The sequence below is a fragment of the Pyrgilauda ruficollis genome, unplaced genomic scaffold (assembly GCF_017590135.1).
Source record: "Pyrgilauda ruficollis isolate IOZ18807 unplaced genomic scaffold, ASM1759013v1 scaffold17, whole genome shotgun sequence".
In the NCBI taxonomy this organism is placed as follows: domain Eukaryota; kingdom Metazoa; phylum Chordata; class Aves; order Passeriformes; family Passeridae; genus Pyrgilauda; species Pyrgilauda ruficollis.
In genome coordinates, this window is record NW_024515875.1 from 4137109 (window position 1) to 4160943 (window position 23835).

The following is a 23835-nucleotide window of genomic DNA, read 5'->3' on the forward strand; positions in this document are numbered from 1 at the left end:
TGCAAAAGTGGGTTTCTTTCCTCTAGGCCTTTTTCTGGGGTTTTTTTGGTCTTTTCCATGAAGGAAGGAGCAAAGTGTCAGTCAGCAGGTTCTGTATGTGTAGCAGAGACAGGCTGTTGAAAACTAGAGGACTTGAACAAAGCCATCTGTCTGCAGCTGTAGTTTGAATTTCTGAGCTGTGAGGATTGCCTTCCAATTAATCCCTCTTGCAATCTCTGTGTGAACTGTTCAGATTTGTTTGTTCTCTTTGTATGATTTTTCTGGGGCTGAGATTTCTTCATCTCCTTTTGCTTTTCTAGATTCTGTTCTTTTTGCTCTCCCTTTCAACATGTATCAAATATGTTATTTCCCAACAAACATCTTTGATTTTCTTATTTTATAGGCAGAATGCACTGAACTTGATGTTTTGTTGACTTAAAGCTACTTTTCCTTTCAAACAGGAAATGTGAACATAAATTGGTTTGCAATTTATTTACCGCATTTATTCTGTGGTACCATCTTCAAGCTGGAAAACTAAGGTGACATGTAGAACTGAGCATTTCTCCTCTCTTACAGATATTTCTATGAGTTCCCCAGGGTGTTTATTAGAAGTTTCCTCATTTATATTGCCCTGGAACCTTTTATCTGTAAATTGGTTGCATGTCCTTTGCATTGTGTCATAAATGATTTCCCTAGTCCTGTATTTCTGAAAGAAGTGATCTATTTTCAAATGATGGGATCCATATCCTACTTAGCCTGTCACAACAAAGAGTTACAGTGATGATACCTTTTCCTGTCCACCTTCTTTGACTGCAGATCAGCTGGCTCCTGATTCAAGCAGTATGGCAAAGGTGAAATAAGAGAAGCCCAGTGTGTGCAGTGGGGAGAGCAGCTATTCTGTTTAAGAAATGGGGTTCATTTAGGGTGTTGTTGCTAGCTTTGTCAAAAGGCATTTGTCACAGCATCATGCTGCAGGCTTCTCCCTCCGGATGGATTTCTGTGTACAGCACTCCAGCTTCAGATGCTGAACAGGCTGTAGAGCAGGTAAGAACCCCCAGCTAAGCTTTGTAGTAGGAACACAGTAAATAAATTATCTCTGTCTATTCCTGTGTCCACTGACCCCCGTCCTTCATAAATTGCTCTTAACTAAAGTGATAAAAATTCCCCCTACCCTTTCCCAGATTGAGATGCTTACAAAAAGGAAATAGCCAAGAGAGATGAGGGTTTCATGTGTGATGTAGCTGATAACATGAAAGATCTTATCTCACTTTTAACCGCTTTAAAACTATGAGAGTAAATACACCAAAATATTATACAATAGCTCTTCTTTTTCCGTACTAACTGATGCCATCCATGGTCTTTCTCTAGGAAAGTCTGCATGTTTGCTACTGCCCATCCTACCAAGGAGGTTTGTGCCAAAAGTATTGTTTCTTCAAGTGGATGAAATTGTGTTTGTGGAGGAGATGTCTTCTAGGAATATTACCTACAGTTTCTTTAACAGTTACCGCAATCGTGCTAGTTCTGCACTACTCACTCTGTGAGTGTTACTCCCCAGCGTGGACTAGGTGGGATGGATGTTTCACACTGTGAAAAGCTCTGCAATAAGCAGCTGAGCATGTAATGTGTGCTACTACTGACTTTCCCTTCTCATTAATATCTTTGCTAAAGCAACAAAATACACAATAATTAGCAGTGAGTAGTTGCACAAGAACATTGAACGTGTGTATTTTATCGCTAATTATTTTTTGTCACTGCTCGTGAATACCGTCATTATTGGTATTAAGTGTTATCTTTTGCAGGTACCTATATGAATTCTTTGTCTATTTTCTCTTCACTTTCTTTAAAAAGAGAATGGGTACCTAAATTGTTTATGTACTTTCCCAAATGTCAACACATAGCCATTAAAGCCATGCTTCTTCAGGAGGAGAGTACTGCAAAAAAACTGGAAACTTAACCATGTAATCTTCCTAGTAGAAATGTCTGCCCAAACCTTTATCTCCTTCCTTTTCTTTCCTGCTGGGCACTACTCTGTCAGTGGAACTGACTCAGTGCTCTAGTCATTACTTCGTGTTTGCCTTAAGAGCTAATACCTGCAAATGCCAAGGACAAGCACAAAATTCTGCACGCATCTTGCTCTGTGACATTATTAGATGTGCTAATTTTTTATCTTTTTTTTTTTTCTTTTTTCTCAACTCCAGCTTTTTCCTTTATTTGTATTGGTGGAAGTGTAGCAATTCCTAATTTGACTTATACAAATGACCTCAATGATCTAACATCACAGAAGTTCATCCTGCAAGCCAACCCAATCCAAAATTATGTAAGTTTCCACATAAGTAGAGAAATATTTTGTAAATATTTATACAGAAGCAGTTGGGAATGAGGAGAAGACTTGGGGTAGCCATTTTTTATTTCCCTTGGAAATAGTACATTTAAAGCTAGGAAGAACCTTGGCAGTTTTCAGATTTAAAAATGCAGCTAGACAGATGAGACTGTGTGCCTTAGACTAAGATCAATATTTTCTAGGTAATAAGGTTTCAGGGTTATGGACAAATTACTTGTCTTGAAGGAAATAGGAGAGTGGGTTTTATTTTATTTTACTTTATTCAAACACTCTTCTTTCTACATTTTCCTTTTTCTTTTTAATTTTACCTCCAATTCAATGCTTCACTTCTTAAATTTTCCTTATCACTCACAACAGTGCTTGCTTTCTTGCCCTTCTTATGAGTTTCAATTTGTGAGATCAGTACTGTTTCCTAGGACAGCAGTTTTGAAGACAAAGCTGTTTTCTGTTAGCTTGTATTTCCCAAAAGGACTAATCTGGTGTCTCAAAGCTGCTTTGTGCATAGCCAATACAAACTGGTGATACTGGAAGTTTAAAGACTGAAACAAAAATATAAATGTATTCATAAAGACTTTCTTCACAACTAATTATCAAGAACTGTCTCAATGGCCTTGAAATGTGATGTGAAAAAGCAAATTTTTAGTGGAATTTAATGCACATTTATGATCCTTATTTGATGAATTTTGTGAGAATTATGGACAGTGCTTGTAATGTGGGGAAGGGTGGTGAGGAAGAGGAAAGAATGAAAAAGACAAGCACTTTATAGCATTAGAGATTATGTTGGCACTAAAATATAATTTTACATTTTCTTTTACTACTATTTCATTGTCAGTTGGCAGAAATATGAGTCTTCCTTCTTGGGAAAGTACTACTTGAAGTCTGTAGTGGCTGCTTTCAGGTAGGTGCTGTTTCAGCATATGGTAGAAATTTGAAATATTCAGCTGTGTTTTCCTCTTTTTCTTTAATGCATTTTAAATTTGCTATCTAGAAGAAAATGCACATCTCTGTAAGAGAATTTAAAAATACAGAAATGCATTTAAGGATATGATCTAAGCTAATAGTGTGACTTCTGTCATGCTCTGTAGAATTGGTGAGACAAATGAAGTCTGATTAATTGTTCTGAGTCTATGGGTTGTTTTGTTGTCTATTAATCTAATTTTAATTTTTTGAAATAATTCAGCTCTTGCAGGATCTTATTTTATCCATTCAAATGAAGTTCTCTTTCAATGTCTGAAAACAAATCCTTATATAATTTGGGGCAAAACACTTTGAGCTCCTGGTAAGAAATGTAAATCCATTGAGCAGCAGGTTATTACAATCCTGGTAGTTTCTGAAAACCCTGAAGGGTCAGTGCACAGGCGATTTCAAAAGGATTGTGGTGGAATCACTGAAGTAATAACTTGGATGTGTATGCTCAAGGATTCTTTATTTCAACAAAAATTGTGTGAAATGATCAAAGTGCAAACATAAAATCGTGTCATTGTATGGTGCTCGCTTCCATTAAAAAATTAATTGCAATGTGTCTGGAGCTGTTATATGTTAATGTTATGTTATGCTGTATAATTATACAGCAGGGATGGTAACATCCCATTTCATAAAAACTTTTGAGGGATTTCAAGGTGTGATTTTCAGTCTCAGTGTGTAGCTGGTTAAGCTGCATATGCCAAAAATAGTTTTACTGTATAAAAATAATTGTTAAACAAGATCTTTTTGTCACCATGTTTAGCAGCAGCTATCAGGCACAGAGGTGCAGCTGGCTATGAAACTGTGCCAGCCAAAAATGCAGACCAGTGAAAACCATGTCCGAAATAGTAATTAGACTGTACTTATAGTGAATTTTTTTTTCCTTTCACAGTGAAGGAGAATCTGGGCTGCAAGCTTACTTCTGGAATACATTCTGGGCACCACAAGATATGGTTGCTTCTCTTAAAAAATCAACCCCAGTGGAACAAAAAGAAGTCTGTAGTAAACAAGCAGTTCCCTTGTTCAGTTCTGGGAAGGAAGATTTTGATCTTGTTATAATGGAGCTTTTTTGTATCAATGTACCTGTCGTTTAATACCTATTCTGTTTAGTTTTCTCTCTTCATTTCTTGTCTTTGGCTTGTATAGCTGATAATTATCACATTTCTGTTTCAGATTCCACAGAATATGATGTGATGCTAAGATCAGGTAATTATGCTTCAATCCCAAGTGATACCACTTTGAGGGGGAGTGGAATCCTGTGATAGAAAAATGGCATTTTTTGAGTTATTCTTATATCTGTAGGGCTTATGAAGTAAACTAGGCTATGGAATCTCCATTCCTTGTGTTTCAAATGAAGCTGTGGCTCCTATTTTTGCCATTTCTTAAAAAAAAACAAAACCAAAGACAAAACAAACAAGCAAACAAAAAAAACCCACCCAACAAAACCTCTAAGAAATTGTACATAATTTGGCTTTTGATTAGACAATTTGGTTTTTTTGTTGTTAGTGGTCAGTCAGATAATGTAGAGCTTTAATTTACTTTGCCCGATTTCTTCATAAGAAGTGCATCTCAAGATTTGTCTTCAGGTACTTAGTGTTCTCATTGCATGGAGAAGGAAGAAGAGAAAATGGCAAAGGAAGCAGTAGGTGTGAGGCAGATATTGTAGCAATTGCAGCTGAATCAGCTTCTCGTCATGATAGTGAGGCTTTGTACTCCCTTGGCCAGAGCAGGAGAAGGTGATGCAGTCTGATGGGGAAAAGGGAACAGAGCTGTAAACGTAAGAGCAAAAAAGGGAATAGAGGAGTCAAGAAATGTGGGTAGATGATTGTTTCTACCTTGTCTGAAATCTTATCCAAGAACTTATCTTTCAATCTAACAGTTTCTGCATACTGATCTGCACTCTATTTTGTAGCAGTATCCTTTGACCTGTATGCCAAGCCAGGTAACAACAGGGCTTTAACTCTGATGAATCCCAAAAGGTATTTTTATCAATGGAGACTGCAAGTTCCTTCTAATTACGTGGTGAGACTGGTAGTTATCACTGTGTGTGGTGTCACTCCAGAGAGCTGTGCATCACACCACTTGTCAGCATATTATTTCCTTCTTCCACTGCAGAACAAGTTCATTACAAGGTAAGATACAGAGCAAAGATACTTTATTGAGCTGTACAGAAATTCTCTGAAACTGTACCAGATGGATAAAATGTGAGATTTGAAATACAACTTAATTTAAATTTGGCATAATAAAAAGATCTTCTAATAAAGTTGAAAGGGACTGATAAGATTTTTCAAGTCCAACTCCCTGCTCATCAGAGGACTACATAAAACCAAACCATCTGATTAAGAGCATTGTCCATATGTTCCTTGAACTCTGACAAGCTTGGTGCCATGAACCTCTCCCTAGGGAAGCTGTTACAAATTTCTGTAAGGTTTATTCTACACTATGACTAATTCCAACGGGTTCCTTTCCATAAAATTACTCTCATAACTCAAAAACATACAGACTTTATTTTAGAGTATTATATTCTATTACTTTCAGAAAATGTATGTTTTATGGCAGTCCAGTCACAGCTGAATTCCTGCTCATAGTAGGGGGTTGGAAGGCTCCATCCTCGGAGTCACTGTAGTCTATTTGCATAAGTGAGTTCAGATGATATTTAAATTTGAGTGGTTACTCCTACTTTTCAGAGTCAAATTTCATGTTTGAGTTCAAGGAATCTGTCTTCCTCAACCAAATAAATAAACAAGTTATAGGATTTGAGGATGGATGGTTTCAAGAGGGGAACTTTACTTAAATTTTAGGAACTTTCAGAAAGAGGTTAGCTGGGCATGAGGATTCAGCTAGGAATCTTCACTTGTTTAGGAGTGCTTTAACTCAATTGAGTAGGAGGTCCTCTTCGGCTCTATTAATTGCTCTCTATGCAACAAGACACAACAGATTGCCATTGTTGGCATGGAATGGACACAAGGTTTTTGTAAGGAGTTACTCTCAAACTGTAGCTTAACAAGGATAATACTGTTCCTGATGTGGGCCTACATTTGTTCTGCTACTTATTATGGGTTATTGCTGCAATTGTTACTTCATTGTGCATTATTGACACTGGCTCAGCTTTTTAGGAACCGCAAATGTAGAGCTGGCCATGAGCATGAACACACCTGGAAGTCAGCAAGACCAACACAGGCGTCTGATGTAACACATTCAGAGAACATTGATGCAGTAAGCTGTAAGACAAAATTCAAGAATGTGCATTGATGTCTGCCTATTAAAGAACCAAAACAGAAGTTGGTGACTGAAATTATGTTAAAAGCCTGATGGTACCTCAGAAAAAAATTGGACTTTTTTGGTTGCTTTCACTGCCACCCTAAAAAATGTGTTGTTTTGCGTATGTCTAATAGTTCTGTGCTTGGGTCAGCCTAGTGACATACTTAGGATACATACTAGAACTAATAGTAACAGTATGTCCAATAACTGTGACACCCAGTAACTAGGGTAGCCATTATTCCCTGATGCTGAGGTCCAGGGTCACACATGGTGACTGAACTGATTCTCTCCAGTTTCTGTAAACTGCAGTAATAAATCTGCTCAGTGACAAATCCTAAAACATGCTCAAGCTGAGATGAAGAGGTGTGCTGTGAGAGTAAGTATCTCACGTGGGCAACTCTTCTCATTGCTTGCCTTGCTTTTCTGATGACACTGTGACAGAAGGTACAGATAGAAGATAAGCCAGGCTGTCCACTGGGTTGATGCTGAAATATTTCCACATGGCAACGTGGAGAGTACTTAAATTGTTATTTTATAAATGTTTTGTCAGCTATTATGATAGAAAGGATTTAATAATGTCTGCAGGAGAGGCAAAGCAGAGATTCATTCCCTAGTACCTCACTTCAAACGTGTGAAAGGAATAGCCTGCTAAAGCAGAAGACAACTACTTTTAATTTAAGGTTAAAAAAATTTATTTTAATGCTGCCAATCTGGACCTTAGTTACATCAAATAACTTGATGCAGGGCTGTGATGGAAATAATCTGTTACTGTGAGGTCTAAGCTTAATTGTTTTCATTTGCTGTGCATAGAAAAAGAGAAACCTGTTAGAAATTTGTAATGTATAGATTCACAGATATCACAAAATATTCTGAGTTGGAAGTGATCGACAAAGATTATTGAGTTATAAATAAATGAAAAAAGTCCAAAATATGATGCAGGTTGCAAAATGGAATAATCATAAGAGTGAATTACAGATGCAAGAAACAGCATCTCACATTACAAGTAAAAGAACAACAGGAAGTAACAGTTGCCAAGCACGGAGCTTCACACTTTGTGTGGTAGCATTTGTGACACAAAACCAGGATGAACATGGATAGATTGAAAATGTTTTGGGTTTATCTGTTGCACAGACACTGCTTAACACTGCTGCACTGGCACTTGTTGCCTTTTCATTCCTAACCTCTGCTTCTCAGTGCCACTATCACCACTGAAGTAACATAATCTGGCATTGCCTTTCTGATGCTTCTATAGGTACAGAAACTCCAGGGCACTTGTTAAGCAGACAACGGTGATGTACACGCACAGTGACTAAGCACCAGTGCTGGGAAGCATCCTGTGTGCTATCAGCTGGGTGGAAGAATAAAAGGGCAGTGGTAGCCAAGGGAATGCTTCTGTGACACAGATGCCCAGATCAGTGTTACTTCTGCCCAGTTTCCCAGCAAAGATGACAGGAATTTGGGAAATGTTTTGGGATTTTTTTTTTATGCATTTTTTTTGTAACCTTCCAACTTCCAGATAGTGTGGGCCTGGGGCCTGGACTCCTTCTGATGTGCATTTAACTTCATCAAGTAATGTGATGTTGCTTACCTTCTGATTGGACCAAAGAAGAGAAAGCAACATATTAAAAGCTCACTTTCAAGCTGTTCCTAAAATCAGTACGTAGTTAATAGAAACAAGCATCTGATGGGAGCACACTTATTACTGGTTTTGCCTCTAAAAAAGTTGATATTGCCTTTACTATATCTGGGGGAGAGAATGTTGGCATATAAAGCAGGGAATTATCATTGAGATCCACTTTACAAAAGACTCAGAATTGAACAAAGAAGAGAGAACATCCTTTGGTCTGGGAGATTTTGTCTTCCTGATAACTACTGAAGCCTTACTTGCCAGTCATTGCATGGGTAACACCGAGTAGTGGCAGGGAAGCAGACAGACAGAAAGCTACAGGCACTATCTGTCTGGGCAAAGATAGATAGCCTCAGTGACAGAGCAGCTATCTTTGTCAGTTTTGGCAATGTATCCACAGATGATGGAATGTGTGCTTAAAGAAAATGGAAAAGAGCAAACACTTCTAGTTCATCTTTGTTCATTTTCTGAATGCATTGTTCAGTGTAGTTAACTGAATAAGAAAAATGTGTTCCAAACCTAAGACCTACATTCCAAACCTATGGAGTACTATAGATTTTACATGAGTGCTGTGGGGTGAAATATTTTGAGTAATGCTAAATTGTAGTACTAATTTTAGAAGAGATGAAGGGGCTTCACAGAATCAAGTTTAGCCACAGTTATTTCGTAAGGTATAAGTGAAAGAGTTTTGACAACGAAGCAAGTGACTATTTTTTAACATGTGGAACAAGTCACTGAGGACAAACCCCTCCAAAGCTGCCACATTTCAGCTTATGTCTCTCTTCATGCGGCTTATCCAAATACTTATCCATGCACATTACTAATTAAAATGGCTTTATTGTTCTGAGGATGGGCATTTCAAATTACACTTAGCCCAGGTTTTGCTACAAGATTTTTTTAATTTCAGAATTATCTTATTTTCTGTTATGTTCATATTTGCATTCACAATGTTACCTAAAGGGAACCAAAAGCACTAAGGACTGGATATCTAAAAGAGTCTTTGGTAGAAAACAAAACCTCAAAGCATTTATTCAAATATGGCATTTTCAAACTGAGAATTGATACACAAACTTCCTTGTTTACATGAAATTAATCAGTTATCACTTCATTGGGCTAATTGCTTTTTAATTTTGAAAATACCTACAGAAAAGTCAGAAGTAAATTGGAAGGAGGAGGTTTGTTGCATCCAAATCTGGTTGCTTCTTTCACTTACCATGAAAGAATGCTTTTTTAAAAAAGAAAAACTTCAGTCAGAGGCTTTTTTGTACTTACCCTTAGTTGTAATTTCATCCAAAAAAAAGAGAAATTCAGTTTTATGTGGAGGTGGAAGTTAAGTGATTTTCAGTTAATACAGGAAAAATGTGAGTTGAATGCTGTCACAATGTATTCTTCTAACTCTGTCCATAGAGAAGACTGCACTTCCGTACAGCTGAGATAACTGTGCTCCTTGCTGATGTATTTCTCTCCTAGTATGTGGTGGTTAATATATTTCCTGGAATGGGACACTGAGTTCTCCTTATTACCCAAGTTACTACCCACCAAACACTGACTGTAGCTGGATCACCAAGGTAAGTGCTGGGAACTCTTCTGAGTACTGATGACTTTTCTTTATCTTATGTAGATACAAAACTGGGAGAAATGGCTTTTGATGTGGATGAAACACAGAAAACCTAGTGAAACCACTGAACCTGACTTCTTCTCAGGCGCGCATTTCTTTCCTGTCCTATATACAGGTGCCAACTATGGGAGGGAAATATTGCCAACTTCCAGAAGTTTGAGCATTATTTGTGACAGCAACAAATTAATGTGTAAGATGACAAATCCCAGCAGCCAGAGAAAATTAATAATAATCAGAGCTTTTCTTCTATGTCAAAAAGAAAAAATGGTCATGTAAATCATGCCTCACATGATGGATACCACAGGGTATTTCCCTGAATTCTGCAGAGCCAGGACCTTCTCTGGCTCAGAAATTCACCTCTGAATTTCAAGCAAGTCCTTTGGCAAGACTTCAAATCTGCTCATGACTTCTACCAACTGCCTAATGTGTCAGTCTATTGTTCCATTCAGCATTTAACTACTTTTTTAGTTTCCTTGGTAAAGAAGGCTTTCCATTTATATAACTTTATACCTTTCACAGTATTATTAGCAGCTTGTAGGACAAAACTCTCATGTCTGTGCAGAAGAGAAACACAGGGCATTACAAACCTAGCATGAACCTCAGACATAGTGCTTCATGCTGGCTGCAGAAAGGCTTACACTCCTTCATCAGGCACAGTCTAGCCAAAGTTGGGTCCAAAAGACTTCTACAGATGTTTAAATTAGCAAAGTTTTTTGTCTCTTCAGAGACGCTAATTTCAATAACAGAAAAACAGTACTTTCAATCCAGTAATAGGTAGAACAACTTGGAAGCAAAGGCTATTTTCATTTTGTGAATGCATGTCAGGGTTTTTATCTTTTGATTTTTTAGGCACCATTGCCTGGCTACAAATTCTCAATAAAAATTCTTGTAATACAAATTCAAGAGAAGTGTCCAGGGTCCAGTAAATGTAATAAAGACTGGCTAGAAATTGATGGAGTTAGGTGAGTAAATATATTATTTTCTGACATATTGCTTTGCACTTTGAAGTTCTGCACATTTAAGCATCCTGGGTTTTTTTCTTACAAATATTTACTTTTTCCTTTGTTCCCCTTAGAACAATAAAGTAGAAAATGACAGAATTTTATGCAGCTGCAGCTGAATTGTAAATTCTTGTCTGTGGTCTTGGTGTGGGTGAAGAGTTTGTGTAATCAGAAGTTTCATTTTCTTTACCATTTGCTCTTCAGTGATTGCAATTGTTACACAAACACTAAAAATAATGCTATTCAGAGAAATTAATCTCTTGGAAGGAGCATATTGAAACAAGCAACAGCTGTTGGATTTGGCTGAATCCTTTCCTGGATGTGGAACTTTTGGGTTTGGAAACCTAAATGGGCAATCTGAAATCAAGCATGGTTGAAGCAGTTTGTGTTTATAAGGTAGACCCTGATATTGATCATCTTGCTGTATTTTGTTTCAAAGTCTGCTAATCCCAAAAAAGTTGCAGAGTGGGAGATATTCATAAATAGGCTTTCCAAAACTTTTGTTGGGCAGTTTTTAACACCAAAATACAGCTGATCCTTCTTGCATTATCTTAAAGCTTTTTGACATCACTACCACTCAGTAAAAGGAGACATGGATGGATGGTAGTGGTCAGTTTGGTAAGAAATTAATATTTCTCACTTTTGCCTTGCTAGATACTGTAAAGCTCTTTCAGAAAACAACAGAAATATGGCTAATCTCTTGCAATCAGCTTCCATTCTGATGAGCTGGTCACCCACAGAGGGTTTTATATTGAATACAAAGCTTTCAGTCACACAGACCGTAAGTTATTAAGCACACAATTTAATTTTTAAGGATAAACCTTTCAGAAACCCTGCTTGACAGACCAATTGCATACAACTCAACCTGCTTATTTTCTTAACCTTATTGCAGGGGACAAATGTGTAAAATGTTATGTCTTTGGTTATGTTATGGCTTTTGGACCAAACAGAGCTACAAATTTGTACATAAGATGTATTTAGAAGCTAGTACTTTTTTTCTAACTTTTATCAACAATTCTGTAAAATGGGGAGTAAAATTTCTCAGTTTCTGTAGATCTACTATATGGCACTTTTCTGACACCTTAAAATAGCCAAGCGGCTTCATGAACATAGAATGGCAGAGGGCCTCTAAGCATGACTCTTCTGCCAGCCAAAGTTAACCATGAATACCTAATCTTCTCTCTAAAATCACAGCTCAAGGTGATCTAGATCAGTTTCCAGGTTTAGACAAACTATTTAAGTTTTATGGCAGTCAAAGAGGACCCCTTGCTAGAAGATGTTGCAGAAATCTGGGGGTTTTTATGGGCCTTTTCCTAACTCCACAGCCTATGCACTTCTGGATCAATGTTAGATTTTGGGGGTCTTCCAATGTTAGATTTTGGGGAATTTTTAGGACATACACATATTTACTTGTAACATTTCTTAGAAAAGATGCAACTTCAGATTTTTTAAATGGCTGGGGTTTTTTTACCCAACTGATGTCTAGGTAGCTAAAGTTCTCTATGATGTCACGAGATCAGTTCATTTTGAGAAGCCTCTTCAAACCCTCAGCTTGCTTGTCAGAATGCAGTTCTGTTCATTGTTGACATAGAAGCATTTAAGTTTTAAGGTTACTGGTAAAGATTTGTGTTTCATGGCCTTTCACTCTAAATAAATTGCACCTTTTGTGGTCAGTCATTCTATAAGACACAAATTTTCAGTGATTTCTTCTTCCACCAATGTGGGTCTCTTTCTACCAGAAAAAGTTACCAACTATTCTTAATTCTGTGGTTACTTTGGTTTCTGCCTCAAAAATGGTTAAGAGTCTAAGTCTAGGAATATCTTTTTTAACAAAATCCACTGCCTTTATTGTGTGCATCTGTGTGCTCTGCTCCTAGCACTGAGGCAGCAAGCAGATGGCTCAAAGTTATTTAATCAGTCCTTAGCCACAATCAGGAGGGAGTGGAATGGCTGTCATGTGTCAGTATCAAGTTGATGCAGTAGTTTGGGGAATGCTGTCTGAGATACCAGCGTGGTTTGAGAGCACTGGCCTTGCCTGCAGCAGTAGTAATAGGAGAAGGAAAAAAAAAAAATTCATGTTTTCTCCTATCTTAAGTACCTGCAGTCATCCACCTGAGGTTAGTTTTTTCCCCATTGTTGGGTGCCTATCAAAGCACTAAAGACACAAAAAAAATCACAGGCTCTGCTCTGAGCTGACCTGGAAAGCAAATGCCAGCCATCAGCTGCATGACTCCAGGGAGAGGTGACAAGAAAATGCAGACACTCCTGCTTTGAGCTTGTGCTGGCTGGGTGGTGTGTGCTTTCCTCCCACTGACATCACATGCAAGGCAGTGAAGAGGACTAATTTACTCCAGATTGGAACTGATTAGACAACTGTGGGACAAATAGTTCTTCAATCTGATGTAGCTCTTAATTTGCCTGTGGTGCTAAATGGGAGAAAATGTCATTTTACTTCACTTGGGCAGAAAGAGGAGTGGTTTGAGCTCCTTAGTCTTTCAGAGACTTTTTTTTTTTTTCTTGCACATCTGAAAGAGTCAAAGAGAACAAACATTTTTTTAATATTGTAAAGAAACAACTTACCATCTAAACTAACTAACTAGTAGTTCGTTTATGTGAATGTGAAAGAAATTCTTGGTCAAGGGCTGTTGCATACGAGACTGCAAGTTTTGGCAAGTGTTTGATAAAGCACTTATTCACATCAGACATTGAGTGTAGCATCACAGATATTAATTTGTTCAGAATTTTAATTTCAGGAAATATGTATCTGTAATAGTAAAGAGAATGCCTAGTTTTGATATTATTTTCCTTTTGCTTTTCCTGTATTAAATACATTCCCTTAACAAATTAAAGAAATGCTTCCTATCAGTAGTTATGTATCTATGGTGAATGACTTTCAACCCTTAGAGGAGAGGCAATAAATGTGAATTCAATTTGCTAAGTATATTTAGGTGACTCATTTAATTCAGACTGCTTGATAAAAATCTTTGACAGATTGTGCCAAGTGGGGTTTTTAAAAAAATATTCAATTTATTTTACAAATGACACAAACTTTAATTTTTAATAATAATTTTAATATTTCTTCATGGTAGAGTCCTGCTTTACTGCATTTAGACTGTGTCAATATTTCTAGTGTCATTGATTTCTTATTTTTCTAGCTTGTCCTTAGATATGCAGACAGAATGTGCATTCCTTCAAGAAATCAGTTTGAAGGCTGGAAAGGCTGCCCGGATGGTAGTGATGAATTGGACTGGGGGTAGAGCAATTATTTCTTGCTTGTTGTTTTCTGTAAAGAGTTTCTTCCACAAAGTTGAGAGATGAGTTGAAATTATCTCTAAACTACTGCTGGCAATCTTTAAGATCACATGAAGCATGTGGGTGAAGATGTAAAAGTGTGGAAGAGAGGCTGTGTAATGTGTCTCTTTAAAGAGTGGGAGAACAGAAAAATCAAGAGGGAATTTTATACCAATCTTTATAAACTAACCTTCCAAAGGAAAAAAATGCACAAGAAGTAGCCAAAGTAAGCTATTTGTAAATAATGAAAAGAATATTAAAACCAGCATGGAGATTTAAAATTTTGTTTTAGTTCCCTGCTGTGAGAGGATAAATAGATAAATTGTACTTTGACATTGTTTTATGTGACAAGCTTATCAATAAGTAAAGAAAATGTGGGGAGAAAAAAATACAGGAAATTGTTTCCACAGAACAATTGGCCAAGACTCATTGCCAAAGAGGAAGGATATTTTTAATGTCATTCTGCCAATATTGTTACGGATCGTCACATAATTTTTGTTCATGATCTAAATTATGGATTAGAGTAGGTGCTTATGAAATAGAAAAGTGTTACACAATAGAAAGTGGATGTATTTAAGAGGGATGTATTTGTAAGTGGTCCTGAAAGGCTGTAGAATATAAATGGAGAAAAATAAAAACAAGAATATGAGTCAGCAGTGCCCTGGCAGCCAGGAGGGCCAGTGGTGTCCTGGGGTGCATCAGGCACAGCATTGCCACCCAGGTGAGGGAGGGAACTGCCCCGCTCTGCTCTGCACTGGGGCAGCCTCATCTCGAGTGCTGGGGGCAGTTTTGGGCACCACAATATAAAAAATATTAATCTATGAGAGAGTGTCCACAGGGGAGTAACAAAGATGGTGAAGGGCCTTGAGGGGAAGCTGAGGTCAGTTGGTCTGTTCAGCCAGGAGGAGACTGAGGGGAGACCTCACTGCAGTTACAGCTTCCTCGCGAGGGGAACAGGAGGGGCAGCTCTCTGATTCTGCTCTCTGGTGGCCAGTGACACTCCTGAGGGAATGGTCTGAAGTTGTGTCAGGGCAAGATTAGGTTCAATATTAGGAAAAGGTTCTTCATCCAGAGGGTGACTGGTCACTGGAACAGGCTCCCCAGGGCAGTGGCCACAGCCCCAAGGCTGCCAGGGCTCAGGAAGCATTTGGACAATGCTCTCAGGCACAGGGTGTGACTCTTGGGGGTGTTTTGGGTGCTGTGCAGGGCCAGGAGCTGAACTGTAAAGTTGATCTTTGTGGGTCCCTTTCAATTCAGAATATTCTGTGATTGTGTGAAGATCTGAATGAAGATAATTAAATAGACATGTGGATTGGCTAAGTTGCTTTTTTTTGCGGAAGAACAGCTGGGGGAATGATTGTTGTTCAAAAGCTGGCTTGTGAGTCAAAAATACTCAGTGAGTTTTGTTTGTATTTGATGTTTTATTGGTTGGTTGTCTTTGTTCTGAGCTTTTTTAAGTGTCACACTAAGATGTAAGACAAGAATTTGAAAACACCTTCTCGATTGCCAGTGGGAAGGCTTCACCTAGAGTACTGTACCTAAATTGGGTGCTGCGTGTCAAAGAAGACAGGGAACATTCAAAAGATGCCAGAAACAGTGACCAGAAGGTAATCCAAGGCCAGAGAGTACAGCACAAGTCTCTCTGTCACTGGATACTACCAAAACCAAGGTAGATAAATGTCTGACAGAAATGGCACAGAAACATCCAACTGACATCTAGTAGGGAGTGTAGCATGTGGCTGTTGGTCTGCTGTTTGTATTAGAAATTTACAGACCATTTTTCTTCAGGTTGTAATCCAGAACAATTGAACTGTGGTAATGGGAAGTGTACACCTCACAAGTATAAGTCTTGTAAAGATGATGACAGCTGTGGGCAGGACAGTAAGGAAAACAACTGCTGTACGTATGTAATTTTAGGTATTTTCCTAAAGATGGTAGAAGACAGAAGCAGGAATATGCATATTTTAACAGTTATATGAGTTGTTTCTAGATGTTTTTTTTTCATGGCACAAAGTAAAAGTTTCATAATAGTGAATATAAATCATGTAGACTAAAACTAGGTTTTTGGAGAGTTTAGACAATTAATCAAGAAAATTCCAAGATAACAGGGATTTTAGTAAGAAAACCAAACCACATTTTGCTGGTGATCCTGCTGGAAGAGCACTTTCCCCCCAAATGCTGCCAGATCAGTACCACATAATTTAAGGAAGAGGGACATAGTGGACTGTGGACTTTTGCCACATTTATTGTCTTTTTACTGTAGATCCTCAATGGTTGTGGACATTGCTGATACCACCAATGGCTCCCTAGTGACTTGCTGCATTTTGCTTACGTAATTTTTGTCTTGCTTTCAATCTTGGGGTAGCCAGGAGTAAATATTTTTTGAAAAAAACCTTCCTCGCACTGTTTAGAGGTCCTTGTACAACTGGTAATAAGAATAATAGTAATGGAAGCCAATTGCTGAGATCTATCAGGATTCTCACATAGTAAACTGTGATAGTCCTTAGAAACTTATGGAAGGGAGGTATAAAACTCTTCTGCAGTTTTCTTAATTTCACTTAAAAATGAAAAGATGCTGTGAATATTTATGATTTGTAATGCCAGTGGTGCTGGTGAAGGCAAAAGAACAGATCTGAAAAGCCACACTTACTCAGATCAGAGTTGTGTAAAATGGAAGTGCAGACAGTTGGAAGGTCTTCTTTTTTTCTCAGGGACAGTGGAGACTGAAATTAGTGTGATCATTAATTAGAGTGGATCATTCCCCTGTCCCTTCTCCACAGAGGGACCAGTTTACACTAATATACAGACTACTACTTCAAGCAGACTAGAATGTGTAGCTTTGAACAACTTGCTGAATGTGCAAGGTGTTGTTAATAATTTGAAAGCATGACTCCAAACATGTGACACTATCTTCTCTCTATTTTAGTCTACAAAAGTTGTTCCTCTTATGCATACAAATGCCTCAATGAAAAATCCTTGCTGAAACCAAATCCTGAGTGTGATGGGAAAAGAGACTGTACAGATGGATCAGATTAAATGATCTGTGGTGTGGTAACATTTATTTTAAAATTTGTTAGTTACTTGGGAAACTAAATCAGCAATTTGTGTTATTCTTATGCATTATTGGACTAAGAATTTGTTAAATCAAATATTCATTTTAAAAATTAATTTCCTGGTAACACTGTATGCAAATGTCTGTCTTGAATTTTGCACTGTTTCTTTTCAATCAGCTCATCCATTCCACCTGTGATGACTTATTTCAAGCAATGCACTTCCTAGATAAGCTGGTAGGTCTTGCTGCTTTTTGAGCTAAATGAAATGCAGTCAAGCTCTGTTTGTAAGGAGGGAATAGAGATAAGAATTATTCAAGTGAACTTTTAAATTGTGCTTAACCGCTTTTTGAGTTATTCAACTCTTCAGAAAGCTACACAAGAAGATAGACAATGACTGCTTTATATCTGACCTGCCCATTGAGTGAAAATGGGCAAGTACTCACCTTTTTACCAATTGCACAGTAAGGTCTAAGGGTAAAAGTTTGTGTCAAGCATTGCAAAGTGAATTAACTGGTGGGCTTTTTACTAATTTGTTAAATTATTCCTGTTAGCTTGTGAAAGACACCAGCTTAGAAAAAACAGAATCATTGGAGGTGAAGATGCAAGAGCTGAGAAGTGACCTTGGCAAGCAAGTTTACAGATGGGGGCACGTGGCCACGTGTGTGGCACATCTGTGATCTCCAACAGGTGGCTCATATCTGCTGCCCATTGCTTCCTGGATTCTGATTCTGCAAGGCATGAGGAAATTATACTGTTCTAGAGTATGTGCAGTTTAATAACCTTACAAAGGTGCTTTCAGTAATTTGTAGAAGCTATTCCTTGTCTAGATGAGTTGATCCAGGTAATAACTTGGTGACATGACCTCACTACATAAACACTTGGTGTTGTCTGCTGGCTTCAGAAGTCTTCAGTTTTTGAAGTTATTCTTCTGCTTCCATTGTCAGTAAATCCTGCATGACAGAACACTGTTCTTTTAGATGTAGGGTAAACACCTTTTTTTTTTTTTCCTCTTCTTTTCAAAAGGCAGGAGTTTTCTGAGTAGAACTATGGCCTTTTATCCCAATACATGTCCTATATATTGATCAATGAGTGAAAACCTCATCGGTGTTCAGTTTAGGTAGTGGAAATTGAAAATGCATACCTCCTACGTGTGTTAAGGAGGAGATAGAGTTTAAGAATATGCTTTTATAAGTTCCAAAGCATGATGCATAGCAAGGATTTGGTCCAGGAAATTAATTAATTTCATAATAGCAAGTAAAAACAACGTTTAATGTTTTAGCAGACAGAGACTAGAGTGCATCTATCTTCTAAAGCCATATTCCACTCCATGCACTATGGTTTTGATGAATGTCCTCAAACACTGAAAAGTAGTTAAAATGGAGTGAACTAACATTGCCTTGCTTTCCAGTGGGATGTTCTAAAACCACCTTTTTTTTTTTTTTTTTACAGATACTCTGTTCCAATGGGATGGAGAGCGTATATGGGCTCACATACCATAAATGAAAAGAGCAATCATGTAGCCATGAGATCAACCATAAGGATTATTGCCCACCCACAGTATGAACAAACTATCTCAGACTATGACATTGCCCTGTTGGAAATGGAGACACCTGTACTCTTCAGTGAGCTGGTACAGCCCATTTGTTTACCCAGCACCTCTGGAGTCTTTATGGAACTGTCTGCTACGTAACTGGCTGGGGAGCCATAGAAGAAAATAGTATGTTCATTTCCTGGATATGCTTTTTGCAAGTTTGGCTTAATTTTAAACTCTAACAATGGAACATTTGTACTTGCAAGCAAAAAAAAAAAAAAAAAAACCAAAACCCATGATGTTTCTTTAGTGTATCTATAAAAAGCTAGAAAAGATCTCCTTAGCAACAGTCTGAGAATTCTGAATGGTTGCTTGGATAGCAAGTGAAAAGTGACAAAATGCATACTCAGGTTTCACAGATCTTTGAAAAGCAGATTATTATAGATTTATAAAAATGTGCCCATTTTCATGTTCATGACTCATTTAATCTGATGAATAGAACCTTGCAAGTAAAGAGATCAGTAACTTGCAACTACTGCAGAGAAAGAATTTGATTGACAACATAGGGCCAATAAGCAGCAATAATTGCAATTGCAAAAAAAATGTGGAGGATCTTTCATTTTCTCCATCTTAATCAAAGGCCTCAGGAAGAGGCTCGGTGTAGCTTGGAGCAGCCAGCTGCAGTGGGGAGGCAGAAAAAAAGCACGCTAAGTTAGAGAGGGGTGGCAAGGGAGCCTGAAGGATCCTTTCCCTGTCTCAGCATTAAGTAGCTTGAAACCTGGGCTTGAGCAGCATCTCAGCACATCAGAGGTATCAGAATATTTAGCTCACAAGGGCACCTTATGTCAATACCATAGTGCAGAATTAAAGTCTTAGCATCATTTGTGAGTTACAGACTGTTCTTTGGGGTTTTGTAAAAATTATTTGTCTTTCCACACTCAGCTTTATTCCAGTTTCTTCTCTAGAACTAAGAGGATGAAAAAAAATATAGAGATTGCATTTTGTAGGACTGGGATGTTGTTTGGAGCACAGCCATGGTTTAAAAAATAGCAAAATCTTCAGGCATAATTTGAAATGGCATTCAAATTTAGTCACCCTGTGTGCAGTCTTATCTTACAATTTGCATGGCATTTTTACTACTTTCTGGCAGAATAAGGTCATAGGCATAAAGGCTAGGGAAATGGAAAGGTGGTGCATTGGAACATCTAAGGTTATTGGGTAGTGTGAACAATGCAGCTTTCAAAAATTAGGGCAGGCACCATTTGAAGGGAAGGAAATTACTCTGCTGTCATTAGTTGGGTAGATTTTCAGTTGGAAGCAATTCTCTTTTGTTTTGATAATTGGTATCTCTATAAGAAATTTGTGCCACCTTTACCTCTGCAATACCTTCTGTATTTTTTTCTAGGTCATCTTGCCAAAACACTGCAGGAAGCTCAAGTGAGAATGATTAACCAAAGTGTTTGCAACAAGCTTATGATGATTTTATTACTTCACGTGTGCTGTGTGCTGGGAAACTCATCAACTGGTGTTGATGCATGCCAGGTAATCTGGAACTGTAGGAAATCTACAAAGGAATGTTTGCTTTCATTGGAAAACTCTTCAGTTTTAGGTTGTTTGTGTGGTGTGTTGGTTTTTTTTGTTGTTGTTTGGGTTTTTGTTTTTGGTTTTTCTTTTTTATTGAGTGTGAGTTTATGATTAATTTAACATGGCAACTAAAAGTCCCCCAAAATAAGGAAGAAAATTCATCGTGGATAATCTCTGACTCTCTTGAGAAATATCATTTTGGAAACGCAAGGGATAAAATGTGTCGAGAAGAATTTTCTTCTTCAACAGTTATATTTCATACCAGAGAACAAAAAAATAAAGATAAAAGGAATTATCTGCAATAAAAGGTCCACCTGTGAATTGCACAAATTAATATTTGTATTAATTTCTTTTTATCTTTTTTAATATCTGGGTTTGGAATTGCTAAAATACTGTAAAAGTATGATGAGTATTGTATTGTTACAGTTGCAAAGAAATACAAAAGTAAAAGCTAAGCTAGGTTTTGGAACTGCAGCTGCAATAGTGCTTTTTAATTTCAAACATTCATTCATATATATAATTACAAATTGTGACTACATCACAGTAGTGTAAGTTATAAACCCCATCTTGTTTACACACACAATCAGAAACGGCTTTTTGGTCATACTTCCCTGTCCTGACTCTGCCTTCTTTCTCCTAGCACACTGGTTGTGTACTTCATTAGTGTTCAGACTTCTGATGATGAATATCAACTTTACAAACATGTTTTTTATACCAGTACCACATAAAGGGGATAGAAATTTGCTACTGACTATTAGACTGAGGCAATTTGGTACAAATTTTGTGTAATATATAAATTTTATTATTTTAATGCAATAGGATAACTTTTGCAAGATTGTAGCTCATGATGGGTCAAACTTCTTTAACACAATAGACTATTTGTAGAATTTCCTTATAGTGTCAAAGACCTAATTAAATTAATTATTATTTTTATTAACACTACGTAGAGTTTGTCTGCAAACTTTGACCTTGGAATTGTTTTGCTAAAATATGTTAGAGGGGTGGTGTTCCTCCAAAAAATATGTTGCATAAGAAATGCTCTTGAATTTTTAGATGGGCATTTTTAACCAATTCAGCTGTATAGCATACTGGCCATTTCCCAGCATGATATGCTGCGTCTGAGTTCTAGCATGTTGGTCTGAGTTCTAGCATGTTGGCCCTTTGGATCTTTAAGTTCTTAGTCTGGGTAGCATCTTTGCTTTTTTGGGGGGTTGTTTTTCTCCCCCCCCCCCCCCCCCCCTTCTTCCTGTCACTAGTATATATTATGTAATATATAGTATGTGTTTCCTGTACAGTGCTAGAGAGGAACGACACTGGGAACTCAGGAAAGCCCCACAACACCCTAAACCTGCTTTGAGACTTGTGAGGGTCCTGTTCTCTTTTACTCCTTCCTGGACATGTAAGCTGTGCACATGTTGCACAAGTTATGTGAAGCTTCCAAACACCTTTCATTCTGTTTTCTTATCACTCTAGGGTGTTCTTTGATCTTGGCTCTTCTTAGGATCCTTCCTTTCCCTAGTGGTATACACCCCCTTTGTTCTTTCAGAACTCGCTGAGTAATTGGTTGAGCCTCCTTTCCCAAGTCACTTTGACATCAGTCTCTTGGATTATCGACATTTCTAGTATGACAGCAGCCTGTGAGAAAGGAAGAACTCTGGCTTCTTCTCTTATCTCATGATAATTTTGTACCACCATAACAGATAATTTTGTTTGGTTGGGTGATGAAAGCTTTCTGTTATTACTCTTTCCTCAGTACATGGCTTTCTCCTGACCTCTTACATGTTTTGGCTCCAGCTGGGGGCTCAAATTGTCCCAGGGTCAATTTGGAGGCTGCTGACTGCCTTGTGTGCGTTAGGAACAGCTGCAGAAAGGAGCTGCACTGTAATTGCCCAGAGTTCTATCAACAGACTAGGTCAGAGAAGGTTAAAGTAATGAAAGGCAAAAAAACCATTGATGGGCTCAAATGCACTTTGATCTGGTGAACTGAATTGAATGGAATTTTTTATTTTTCTACACTGCTGTGCAAACCTGCATGCTCCATTTAAGAAACCTGTTCTTATTTGCACATTCCTTAGTCTTTGTTCCTTCTTCTGCCTCAACAAAGTAGTCTACTGTAGACTCAGTCCGGATTATAAAATTGCTGATAATACTTAATTGTGCCTGGTTTGTTTGTTGGGTTTTGGTTTGTTGGATTTTTTTTATTATTTGGGGTTTGTGGTATCTTTCTGTTCCTATTTAACACCCAGTATAAGAGATCTGCCTTCAACCTGTGAACAATTTATAGTAGATTTCAAATTGCAGTAGAATTCCCTATTTCAAATTGTAGTAGAATTCCCTATTTCCATCCCTGTCTTCTTCTCTCCCTATTTGGGCTGTGATGAGTTATTCTATGAACCCTGTAATGGGAAATTATCAAGGAGTAATTTTATAAACTGCTTCTGCCATTGGTTTTATATTGGTAAGTGTGCTACATCCGCAATTTAAAACAATTGAATAAATATGGCATCTGGCTGAGTACATTATATCCAGAAGTAAGTTTTAATTAATATTAAGTTTTAATTTGAGAAAAAGAGGGGCAGGTATTTACTGCTCTTAAATAACCTATTTTTTGTTACAGTGCTCTGTGTGTGTGCACTAATGGTTGGACTTCCTTCATTTTAGGGGGATTCTGGAGGTCCCTTGGCCTGCACAGGGAAGGGCAATAGATAGTATCTTGCTGGCATCATGAGCTGGGGTGAAGGGTGTGCTCAGCACAATCGTCCTGGTATGTACACCAAGGTGACAGCACTTTATGACTGGATCCATCGGAATACACACTGATGAGCCAAGGACAAAATGCAGATCACCTCTGTGTGAAAGCTGCTTCCTGCTATAGCCAATTTGATGATACAACACGAAAATGCCACTGACTGTGCCTTGGTGAAAGGATGCATTTTTTTAATGAAGAAACTATCACTTGTGGTTCATCTAGCAATAACTGTTCAGCCTCAGAGGAACTTCAGGTTCTTTATGATTTATCTTCCTTATGGCTATGTGCAGAAACAGCACGGCCTTAAAAACAAAATAAAATGGATTATAACCTGTAATAAAAATCCAGCCATACCTCCTTTGTAATCCTTCTCTCCTTCCTTATCCCTTGTTATCTATATTTGTTTCCACATATGCATATCTGGGTAAAAATGGCCACATGCCATATATATTCAACTCTTTAAGAATGTTACAGGATTCTAAACATAAATAATTATTTTATAGTTCTCAAAAATATAAATAGTGTATTGTGTACAAAGCTGAGATTAATTCTTTCTAGTTATGTGTGACTGCATGACTTTTACTTTCTGGGCTATAAATTTTGGGGTCTCCACTGTGTTTTCTTAAAAATACCAGATATATAGCTCAAAAAATGCTAGGATGCAAGAAATTTTCATTAAGTAACTGGAAGAGTATAATTTCGGTTCTTTGGATGATGTCTAAATAAAAGGAAGGAATGAATGAGTTGTAATTCATTCAAAAGGAAATTATAATGCTCTCTTAAATTCTCTTCAGAATTTGAACCAAATGTAGGATTTAATATTTGCAATATGTTACA

The 23835-nt window shown here is 37.6% G+C and overlaps 1 pseudogene; it reads left to right on the plus strand.

Annotated features, from left to right (window-relative positions):
- The first annotated feature begins 945 nt into the window (after nucleotides 1-945).
- On the plus strand, nucleotides 946-23069 carry LOC121351602 (annotated as a pseudogene).
- Nucleotides 23070-23835: the final 766 nt, after the last annotated feature.